Consider the following 10,988-nt stretch of genomic DNA (forward strand, 5'->3'; position numbering starts at 1 on the left):
CTCCAGTGGGAAATACCTATGACGCCCTGGTTTAAAAGTAAGGGATTAAAACGTTAAAAGGAATTTCCAAATAAAGTTGAATGAAAATAATTTGGTAAGGTAAGTCAGTTGTATAAATAGTTAAAATAAACAATATTAAGGGCTAACAGTGAGTAAACTGATAATAAGTGCACAGGTTGTGACTTTAGTTTCAGCAATTCTGGTTGCTGTAGGTATCAGTCATCCGTCAGTGTCACCTGCCGTAGTTGGTCGGAGGTCAAAACAACACAAAACAAAGAGGAAACATGCAGAGGGAAGGAAAAAGAGAGCTAGGTCGAGTAAAAGATGGAAAAATAGTAGCAGGCACCAACATGGATGTTTCTTAAATCAATGTCTGTTAATTAGCCTGAACATTTGTGTTTGTTTGTATGTTCACACCTGAAATCGCGTAGCAGTTAGCCGCAAAGCTAGCGGGAGTAAAGATGGGAGTAAAGATGCTAAATGCTCAGCCAAGGCTGCTACACAAGTGGATAGAAACAGTCCGCAGCAGTTTGCTCAAGTTACCACGTGTGACAAGTGAAAAAAAATGACAAAAATTAAAAATATTCTGGAGTCAAACTTTCTGAATCTCAATGTCAATAAATTGAAGTCATTTTATTTGGACTAAGCATTTGACCAACATCATCGTGGCCCTTTGACCTCTACTGTTTAACCGTTCAATTCAGGATTTAAGTGTGACAAATAAATCAATGAGGTAGGTAAATTATGCTTAGTGTTTAATAACAATGAACAAAACGTCTCTTTATTGTTCAATTGTTATTATTCTAAAATTGGTTTACAGCAACTTGGGAATTAGGGTTGGGTGCCACAAATGTTTGAAATCAAAATGTGCTTTCAATAAACATATTTAAAGGAACAGTTTGACAATTTGGGAAATATGCCTCTACACTCTCGTTCAGAGCGCTGAATATAAAAGGTTGATACCACTCGCATGTCTGTGGTTGACTTGCGCTTTAGAGGTGCTGGTATGTGGATTTGTTACTTTTTAAAGTATTTTACACTGTTCTCAGTCTTTATGACTGAGATATTATTCCAAAACACCTAAATTCCATAAAGCAACAGGACATACACAAATTCGGTCTAATGTGGCACACAAAGTCAAAACTAAGAGAGAAAACGAAGCTGTTGTCCAATACGGAGCTGGCGGGAGTTAAGGAGTTAGTTGTCATGTTCTCGGCTGCACTGGAGATGCCCCCCCGCTCAGAGGTCAAGCGCACTCAACTTTATTCAGTCCTCGTTAAAGTGCAGAGACCTCTACGACAGAGAAGATAGCATTTCAACACAAGGTCATTTTTACTTCTCTGTATAGCTCACCTTCTTTTTCTCCAGCACTCTCTCAAATATATTTGCATTTAGTGATGCGTTAGTTTGGTATGAAAGGAGTTTTCTAAGTGATCGTTGCACATACACGTCACACGCAAGTGATTTGTTTGAGTCTGCGATAATAAAGCAACATATAATAAAAACATCACACATAGATGGATTTCTGTTTCATTAAGAGCCGTGAAGAATATAAATGAGGTTTTTACCTCACCGCGGGGATAATTTACATATTGTCTATTAACCTTTTGATATTAAGCGTGAGACGGTGCATTGAGACAGAAACACGGCTAGCATGTTTGTAATTTCCCATTTTCACAAGCAATAACAACACAAAATGTCACTGAAGCTATTAGCATGAAATTTGCCTGACACCACCTAATTCAGCCTTTTTTTCCCTCGGCTACAAAGCCCCGAGCTTCTTGTCACTCTAAGAAGCAACTTTCTCCTCACGTACCCCCCTCTTACCTTGACCTCGCTTTAAAACGAGCTTCCTGCTCATGTCACTCATTTTAACACAGGTTGAGTGTTTAAGTTCAGGATCAGGAATAATTTACCTTGAGTATGCTAATGTTAACCTTAAACATTCACCACCAAACTTTTAGTTTCTTGATCCGCTTTGGTGATAGGACAGGGTGCGACAGAGAGCTGTCAAACAATTCCTGGGATGAAAGGGGAAGAGCGACATTTATTTTTCTCCTCAGTACAAGAGCAATGTGTCCACACTTTTCAAAACAATGCTTCAAGGTGACCAATGCCAAGCATATCTTCCCCTTCAAGCAAATCCAGTTCTCAGCTCAGGCAGAAATCAGTGATACTGCCCTACAAAGCCAGTCGGTCTATTCATTTTTCTTTCATGTCATGGAAATTGATGAATTTAAAGAAAACATCATGTCAGTTATGTAGATGCAACAAAACAGCTAAAACCAAACTAATCACACTTAAAGCAACGGCGTCACATCCAGTTAGCTAGCGTTGAATAAAGCTGAATTTACTCACTTCTTCCCTCAAACTGGTTCCTGAAGTTGAAATATATCCCTTCTGGGTAACCATCATGGTAATTTAGTTTTTTTTTTTTACAGCCAGACTAATTTATTCAAATAAAAAAGACAATTAACCTAGCTAAGCATCGGGCATGTCATCTCAGCTGATGAAGTTTTTTTTGCATTTGATTCCCCTTTTGTAAGTGTGCAATGGGATTTATTTAAAATTATATTGATATTGACATTTAATATAATACAACACAATGAAATGTATGTTATGTATGTCTCCGTCAAGGCAAAAATAACTGTGTGACATTACTGGAGCTGCAGCTGTAAAAGGAAGTTGTAATATTGACCCTTTTCTGAGCGATGTAGTCCATTTCTTTCGGCCTGGATCAAATCATAAGAATTGAGTCCGTTTTCCTGCAGCTATGCCATGTGGTGCCGGCTGAATGGACTAGTAGGAGAATCATTAAATGAAGCATGACTTATAGCTGTCAGTGTGAGATCATATGGAAATTGTGCATCTGTTGAGGCAAGTGCAGCTGCATGGACTCACAGCCGCAATAAATCTGGAGTTCACACTGTGGTGACTGTGACTGAACCAGAGATTTCACAACCCACCATACCACCACCTCCAATTTTCTTCATCGTGATATAACAAAAATCGTCATCTCAGTGTCTTCGGCGGGTGTGCATAAAATAAGTCGGGTTTATTTACTATCCATCTGCAGTTGCATATACAGGTCAACAACCTCTCATTCCCAAAGTCCTTCCTACCAGATGCCGCAGCATCCTAAATGTCTCACTTTGGAGGTGCAGGTCACCCCATATTAGAATGAGGCGAGCTCACCTTGCAGAGAAAACTCATTTCAGCCCAATTTACCAGCAGGGGTGGGAGTCCTGGGGGGTCGGAGGTGTTACCAGCCTCACTGCAATCGTAACTGGCCGACCTTGGCGCTCCTCCTTAACACATTTTCTGACTATGACTGGCGACTAGGTAATCAATTTGTCATTACTGAAATAGGCAGGATGAACAGGTAGGCCGAGAAGAAATGACCTAAAATGGAGTAGGAGCATGGGTGTATGAAGAGCACTGGATACAGCACTGGAAGCGGGCTCCCGTTCATTCCTATGAAGGTTGCTCAGTGGCACATGGAGCCAAAGTGGTTTCACTGCCGAGTGATACACATCTGGATTTGGCTATTCGTGTATTTTACTAATTGTAGGATTTATTAATTTAAATAAGGGCTATTAAACTATTTATACCGAGATGTTGAATTTCCGCTGATTTACAGACGTCTCTTCCCCAATGTAAGTCTATCGGTAAAAGTCTTTACTTTGGGCCCAATGGCATTGTAATTCCACTTCTTCAAAGCCCAGCACTCTCCCTGAGGGCTTGAGTTGAAGTAGTGCTGCGTATCTTGAAACAGTTTGAGGTTAACATGTGACTCCTTCTGTGACGCCTGATTGAAAGGTTCCGGTCATTATCCAAACCTCACGACTGCCAGATCGACCCGTAAAACCAACAGCTTTGAGAAACCAAAAACGCAGATGAGCAAGATTGGTCAATTTAGTCCAAAGCTAAATTTAAAAAGGTCTCTTTTCATCACAAAGCTTGAGGCTCTCTGCGGATAATCAGCATGCTTCGATGAAACGTGGTTTGAATGTTCAGAGAGAGGTTACGACGTAGGGCACCGTTATTTTTGCATTCTGACAGGTTCGAGTGTTTCTCCGCTTATCTGCAGTTGTCCATAAATGAGGAATTCCACGTTTGGCATTTCATCTTTCAGAATTTAAATGCAGGGAGACCGCTGAGCATCTTCAGACAAAGCGAGAGCTCTGTACTCTCAGTGAAGCCGCCCTGACATGATTAAAAATGTCTGCTCCACTTACTCTCAAAGTAAGCACACAAACAGGCAAACGCACACGTGAACAAAAGTGCAGAAAACCTTCATGGCGTTATATCTTGTATATGCTACATCGTCTACTTTGACTAATGTAAAAAAATACGAGTGTATAACATCAGTCAAGAACCACAGCAACATGTCAGTAATACATGTGTCGGCCTGCGGTTGAGGTATTTTTGACAGGATTATATTCGGTGGTTTCTGTGCTGCCGTGGGCTGTAAGCAGGTGTAGATTAATATGTCCGAGACGCAAATGCATCCCTGATGGGCTGTCAGTTGACCTGAGCTCCTTCTCTGCTTCTCACCTTCTTTGTTCCCCTGCCATGGAGTGCCGTTTCTCCGGGTTCATCAAACTATTTTTTCCATCTTCTCCTCCCTCCATGTCTGCCTCTCGCTCTGCCTCTCCTCCATCATCATGCCTTACTCTTGTCTTTCTCAGCCTCCCTCCCACTCTTGCCCTCCATCACTGTCTCTCATGCTGCTTTACTCCATTCCTACCGGATAGAATGAACCCTGCCCATGGGGAACATGATAAACAGGCTCCATTTCAATGGAGACCAGGAGTTACGGCTCCATCTTCTTTCTGCCAGCATGGGAACGCAGCCTTTTAACTTTACTTCAGCAGGAGGAAACCCTCCTGGGCATCCACAACTCCCCATCTTACGCAGAACAAAGACAAGAGCGATTCATCTTTACTTCCACCTATCAACTGAGAGCTTTGGATAGAATTTCTCACCATGGGCCTTTTTATGCTCTGATTGCATGTGACATCTTTAATGGGTCCTTTTGAAACTGATCTTAAATCTGCCCCAATCTCATATTTCCTCACATGTATGGTATGCAGATATCTCCTCAGAAGAGAGACTTCAGTCATCAGTGTCTTTTCAGAACTGCAGCCTTTCAATATTTAATCTAATCAGTGATTGTTGTTCTCTACCTGCAAGGTTGACGCCTCCCCCTATATGGTTTGTCCTTGTGCAACATTATCCTGTGAGCATTTGGTGTTCCCTGTTGTTTTGAACAGGCTTATATTGCATGTCTCTTGATGAAGGTTTGATGTGATTGTGAGACCTATAAGTGAGTTTAGGGTCATGTAACATGCACATGGATACATTTAGATGAAAGTAGTGTTTCGTGAGACAAATCAAAACTGACATGGCATTCAGCCAATCAAATTAATTATTTAGTTGAACTGCTTTCTGTTTCGTTCCTCGTCCCTGTATGTTCGTACATGGTATGCATCTTAGACCACTAGTTCACAGCGACGCTCTTTTCTTAAATTCTTAAGTTCCTCTTCTAAAATGTGCAGAACAAGTGATTGTGAGGAAGTGTCGTGAATGGCAGGACCCGCATAGTTGTCAGTTCGAAGTTGTTAGCTCTCCACAAAACAGAATATATTGCATTCCTTATTTACACGGAGACTACCTGCGCGAAGAGTCATTTTCAGCTACTTTCCATTAAAGTGAAGAGTGCATTGTAGGAGGGAGTTGACTGTTTACAGAGTCAGGCAGTCATTTAAAGTGCAGGGTTAACAGTGTTTACTACACATTAAACACTCTTTTCATAGTGTTGACAATTTTCCAAATCAAATCGTGGCGTGTATTACACATTCCAGAGAACATTCTGTTTCCATTTAATTCATGTGTGATATGAAAATCAGCTTATTAGACTTCAAAGTTGCACACTTTGTACTCCATCACAATCACCGTCATGTCAGAATTGTTTTCATAATCGTGCACTAAGTGCCGTTTGACTTGTCCACACTGCATTAGCTCCCAATAAGAATGTAACACTGACGACATATGTGAACAGTGTGTTTTTAACACCTCATTGAAATATACAGGAGACATTTTGAGTTTTAAATACGTGATCATAGTTTTTATAACACCTGTTATAACACCTAATTACCATCAGCAATCTACTGTATAGTGAGAACGAAATACTGAAATGCACTGCTACAGGTTCCTGACAACGTCATCCTTTTTCAGCATGTACTTTCAAATTTTCACTTCACATAATCCATCCACTGAAAATCCATTCATTCAACAGAAGTAATTGATTTCCACATTTTCCTAAAATATGTCCTTCATCAAGTGTTAAGAAAATGAAGTAGGTCATGCTTTTTAGTCAAAAGTAGCTTGGGAAATAAGAGGTTTATTTCTGAATTAGTTATTTGTGCATCTACAGAGCCTGAATATGCTTTTCCTCCTCACTGACTTCAAACAGTTATGGCATTGCCTCCTGCCAGGACAGTTCAACTTGAATGGGGAGCTATTAAACCTTCTGTGATGCACTCTAATACCGGATAGAATAAAACGGACTTGTCAGGGCAGTGCTGTCGGCAGGATTTTAGAGACACTTGAGTTCATGAATCACCCCAGTTCTTCCTCTACCCCTAAATCTACAGTTAAGTGAAGACATGTAATATGAAATATCAAAATAATTAAGTTTATTCCCTGTAAATATGAAGCTCTAAATGTTGTTTTCAAAGTACATTTTTGGAGGCTCAGATATAATCTTATGTAAAAGCAGAACAAGGAAGGCTCTGTTAAGCATAAGGTAACTCAATGCGACCTCTGTTAAAGTTAGCTGTAAGCTCTGTCATGTAGCCACGCAGGATTGTGCCACCCACCGGTGTCTGACAGCTAATGTTAAGGGATTAGCGAGTAGAAAGCATTATTGCCGATTGCATCCCAAAGGTAACTTCTCATTCCAACTTCAGGAAAGAGCGGTGCCTCTTCCATTGCAGCGCTTTCAAAGTGTGCAACAGGAATAAATACAATCTGGGCATCCGACAAAAGTTCAAACGCACTGTGCAGCGCTGCCTCACTCCAATAGAAAATAATGCAATCAAACGGATTTTGAAGGTGACGCCCGCTCGCGTCACATCCAGTTAGGACACAGACGGCGTATTGACATTGAGACACACAGTCTGATTCTCAATAGATACCTGATTACACTTGGTGGTCACATAGGGGGCCACCTAAAGGGGATATTTGGTGGCCACAGGTTATTGTGGCCACGGGCCATGATTAATGGTCCAATCCACTTGCGTGGCATAACCTTAACCTTCCTGGAGGATAGGGCAAGATAGTTGAATTGCCTGCCCAAAGCAAACACATTATTTTAAATTCCCTTGAATGAAGAAAAAAAGAGTATCTCAGCCTCCACATGTCACTGACACTGTATACTGTACAACCTGATGGTTATCCATGAATACATTTTGCCAGAACTGATCTTTCCCATGTCCACACAGCATCAGTGTGCGTGTTAACAGGTTCAACGGCATCACAAGTCACAGATGATGGATGACTAAGAACATCCTCTCGTATTCACTGCAGCACCAGGTCACAGGGTTGATGTTGGCACAGGCTCTTAGACTTCACATTGGCCCTGGCACTTTCACTGCTGCAGGTCTAGTAGAGTGGATCACACCGATAATCAGCCCAGAGCGGATTTGCTACGACAAACATGACTCTAATATTAGACTGTAGCCCTGAGGCACTCGTCTTTCTCAGTTCTCCAAGAGAAGGTTAAAAGCTGGAACCTCACTTTAAATAAATAGAGGGTTTAAATTAGTTTGAATTTTTTTGAGGTAGGCCTATATAATTTATACAATACTATAGTCAAATACATATATATATATGTGATTTAAAGGTAGCTTTACCACACCAAATTGCTTGAATTTCAATTGAATCAAAAGCTGGGATGGCAGTTATTGCACCTTCATGTTGGCTTTGTAAGGGCAGCTCAGATTCTTATTTTTGTAGAATACAATTACAAATTACATTTCTGACATTCAGAGATTCATGCTTTTTATTTCTTATTTACACCTGTGATTACATAAGCAGTAGAGTCACCAGCTGCTGGCAGCAGAATAAAGTGAGACTTTGGTGGTACTGAGTAATTAAAAAAATTATATAATTCTGGAGTAATGCATGACAGAAAACATCCTGGGTTGCTGCTGTTAATTATTGTTATATAATTCAGTCAATGGCTGGATAATATATTTTTTAAATCGCTTGACTCAAGTGCCATACTCACAATGTCAAGGGCCTCCGTTGTGGGAAAACAACGATGCTCAAAGCCTTTGGCAAAGTGCGGTTGGCATAAAAATGAATGCCATGTCCGGCTGATTACCTGTTGCCCTGCTGCAATTTCATTGGTTATTTGAAGTTTACAGAAGTTAGTACAGTATTTCCGAACGGTTGGCAGATCCCTGATGGGTCTTTGAACAGAGCTCTTCTACCAATTTTTATTATTAATGTAATGTAATTAACTAATATCTAAGAGAATACAACAACACAAACTATGACCACTCCTTTAACAGATCACAAAGACCAAGAGTCCTGTGATTCACCATTGACTTTACAAGAGATTGATTCCATCAATATCCTTAATTAATCTCCTGGGGTGGGGTGGATTACATCACAATTTAATAGAGCGTTTGGGGAACATTTGGTCCCATTTGTTATGAAGGTTTTCTCAGAAAGTAGTGGATTAAAATTTCTATTGGTGTGCAATTATAATATTGAAAATATTCCTAGTCGTGTTTCTAACTTCCACAAACAGGCGCTGCTTGCATGGTCTATGATATTCAAGCACTGCCATTCGATATGGAACAATAGATATACTTTACAAAGCAGATCCATATTTTTCAAGGAATGGTTCAAAAATCCCACTGTTTGGGTGAATCAATTATTCAAACGTTATGGTATTTTATTTATTTATAAGCAATTTCTTCAACAATATCAGATATCTGTAACTCCTAAACAGTTTGCCAACGTTTGCCATTTGATGCTATCCTATCTGGTGTGTCTGTGCTAAAAACAAAAAAAGCTATTAAAACTGTGAAACTGTGCTTCCAATTTAATTTATGTTGACCCCTGGCATTTTATATATTATTAGATTCATAGATTAAACACCTCTGTGCCCACCAGGGACGTTGTTATGAACCAAACCGCTGGTAGGAATGGTTTTCCATGAAAAAAATGCCGAACTGCTAATTCTACTGCTAGCTTGTAAGAGAAGATGCTTCTTCTGCAGTGTGTACAGAGGGGACGGTGGATGGTACATGGTCAAGAATAAACTTTTCAGGATCTCAAGGTTCTTTCAGAGTGGATTACCGAGCATGAATCTGCAGTAAATTTGGGCTTGTTGCAAAGCTAACATTACCCAAACGGACATGGCATACAAACATAGTAATTGAGCAATAATGTTATAACAGCAAATTGAAGAGAACAGGTGCCAAGTGGGATTTTAACCTGTGTTAAACTGTGTGTGGAAAAGGGAAATAGTGCATGATATCAAATAGTAATATTGTGTCATTTTAAGATTTGACATCCGTCTAAAGTAGTTAAATGTTACTGCACACATAGATGCTGTAATGGCTATATTGCAGCTGAAACAGCAGAGGTGTCTTTTGCTGTGCCCGACTCTGCCAGCCAGGAACACCTAGCCTCTGTCCCTAATGAGATAACCCCTTCTGACAGATTGCAAGTACCACTTTCCCTCTGTTGCATAATTTAAACTGACCCCTCTAATTGGACAATGATTCAAGTCACCAGCCGGCAGGGAGAAGGTCAAGCTTGTCGGAGCAAAATTCCTGGTTAAGATTGACAAGGATTTGTTTATCATGGGAGAAATATCAAAGGGACTCATGAATATACAGTGAATCAGAGAATACATTATTAATCTACAAGACTCAGCTACACGATTAGGCTGCTTTTATGCATATATGATGCTAAAATTCAACAAGGCTGTTTCATTAGTGTCATCTTATTTTAGACTTAAACTTCATAATAATGCTTCGGGGTGAATGTCAAACTTATTCTTAATCCTCACCCTGAGCCAAAAATCTTTGACTTAAGCTTGACCAAGACCTGATCTGTGACACTGACCCTAATGCTGAAGGATTTGGTTCAGGGTCACCTACTGGAAGGGTCGGGTTTGATTATTTGAAAATGTCAAGGTCTTGCATGGAACAAAAGCTTTAAATAAAATATTTTGATCACCCCTTTTTAATTGCAACTGAAATGAATGTCCAAAATGAAATGTGCTTTTGTTTTTTGTTTTTACTGACAGCCATTTTGCTTCATGAATGCAAAGTTAGAGGTGCTGTATGGAGTTTCTGACCATGAGTGGAGCTGTTCGTATTCTACCAACTTCAGAAGACAGTAAATACCCTGAAATCTGACCAGGCATTGGAGAGAGGTGAGCAAAATGTATCCTTCAGTAATCAACACGGTATTACACATAGATATTGAATATGAATATGTGAAATATAACCACATAATCTTGAATTCAGTGCGTGTGTTGGTGTCTGGTTTTAAAGCTAAACTGTAGGGCATTGAGATTTGTTTTACTTAAGTGTTCATTTATTATTATTACAAACAAGTTTTTTTCATATTAGACACGACAACTTCTGCCTCCAAGTGGCCAAAAAACGGAATAATACTACTTATTGTGTCACTACAATCATTAGTTAAAGGTTCAGATTACTGTGTCAGAAAACAGCCTGGGGGGGATTATGTTGCTCTTGAAGAGGCTTATTTACTTCAGCAAATTGTTAACAACCAAACAAGGGCAGCTAATCCTCTTTACAGAATGAGGCGGGGGTGGAGACAAACAACATGGAGCCTTCCGACCCTGATACACCATAACAGGAGAGGCCACACACGCTTCCACCGTCTCCACTCGCTTCTGTCAGCACAGCCATCCCCTTCAGCACCCAAAC

This window comes from Anarhichas minor, unplaced genomic scaffold (assembly GCF_050575085.1).
Source record: "Anarhichas minor isolate MPS153535 unplaced genomic scaffold, ASM5057508v1 ptg000040l, whole genome shotgun sequence".
Classification (NCBI taxonomy): Eukaryota; Metazoa; Chordata; class Actinopteri; order Perciformes; family Anarhichadidae; genus Anarhichas; species Anarhichas minor.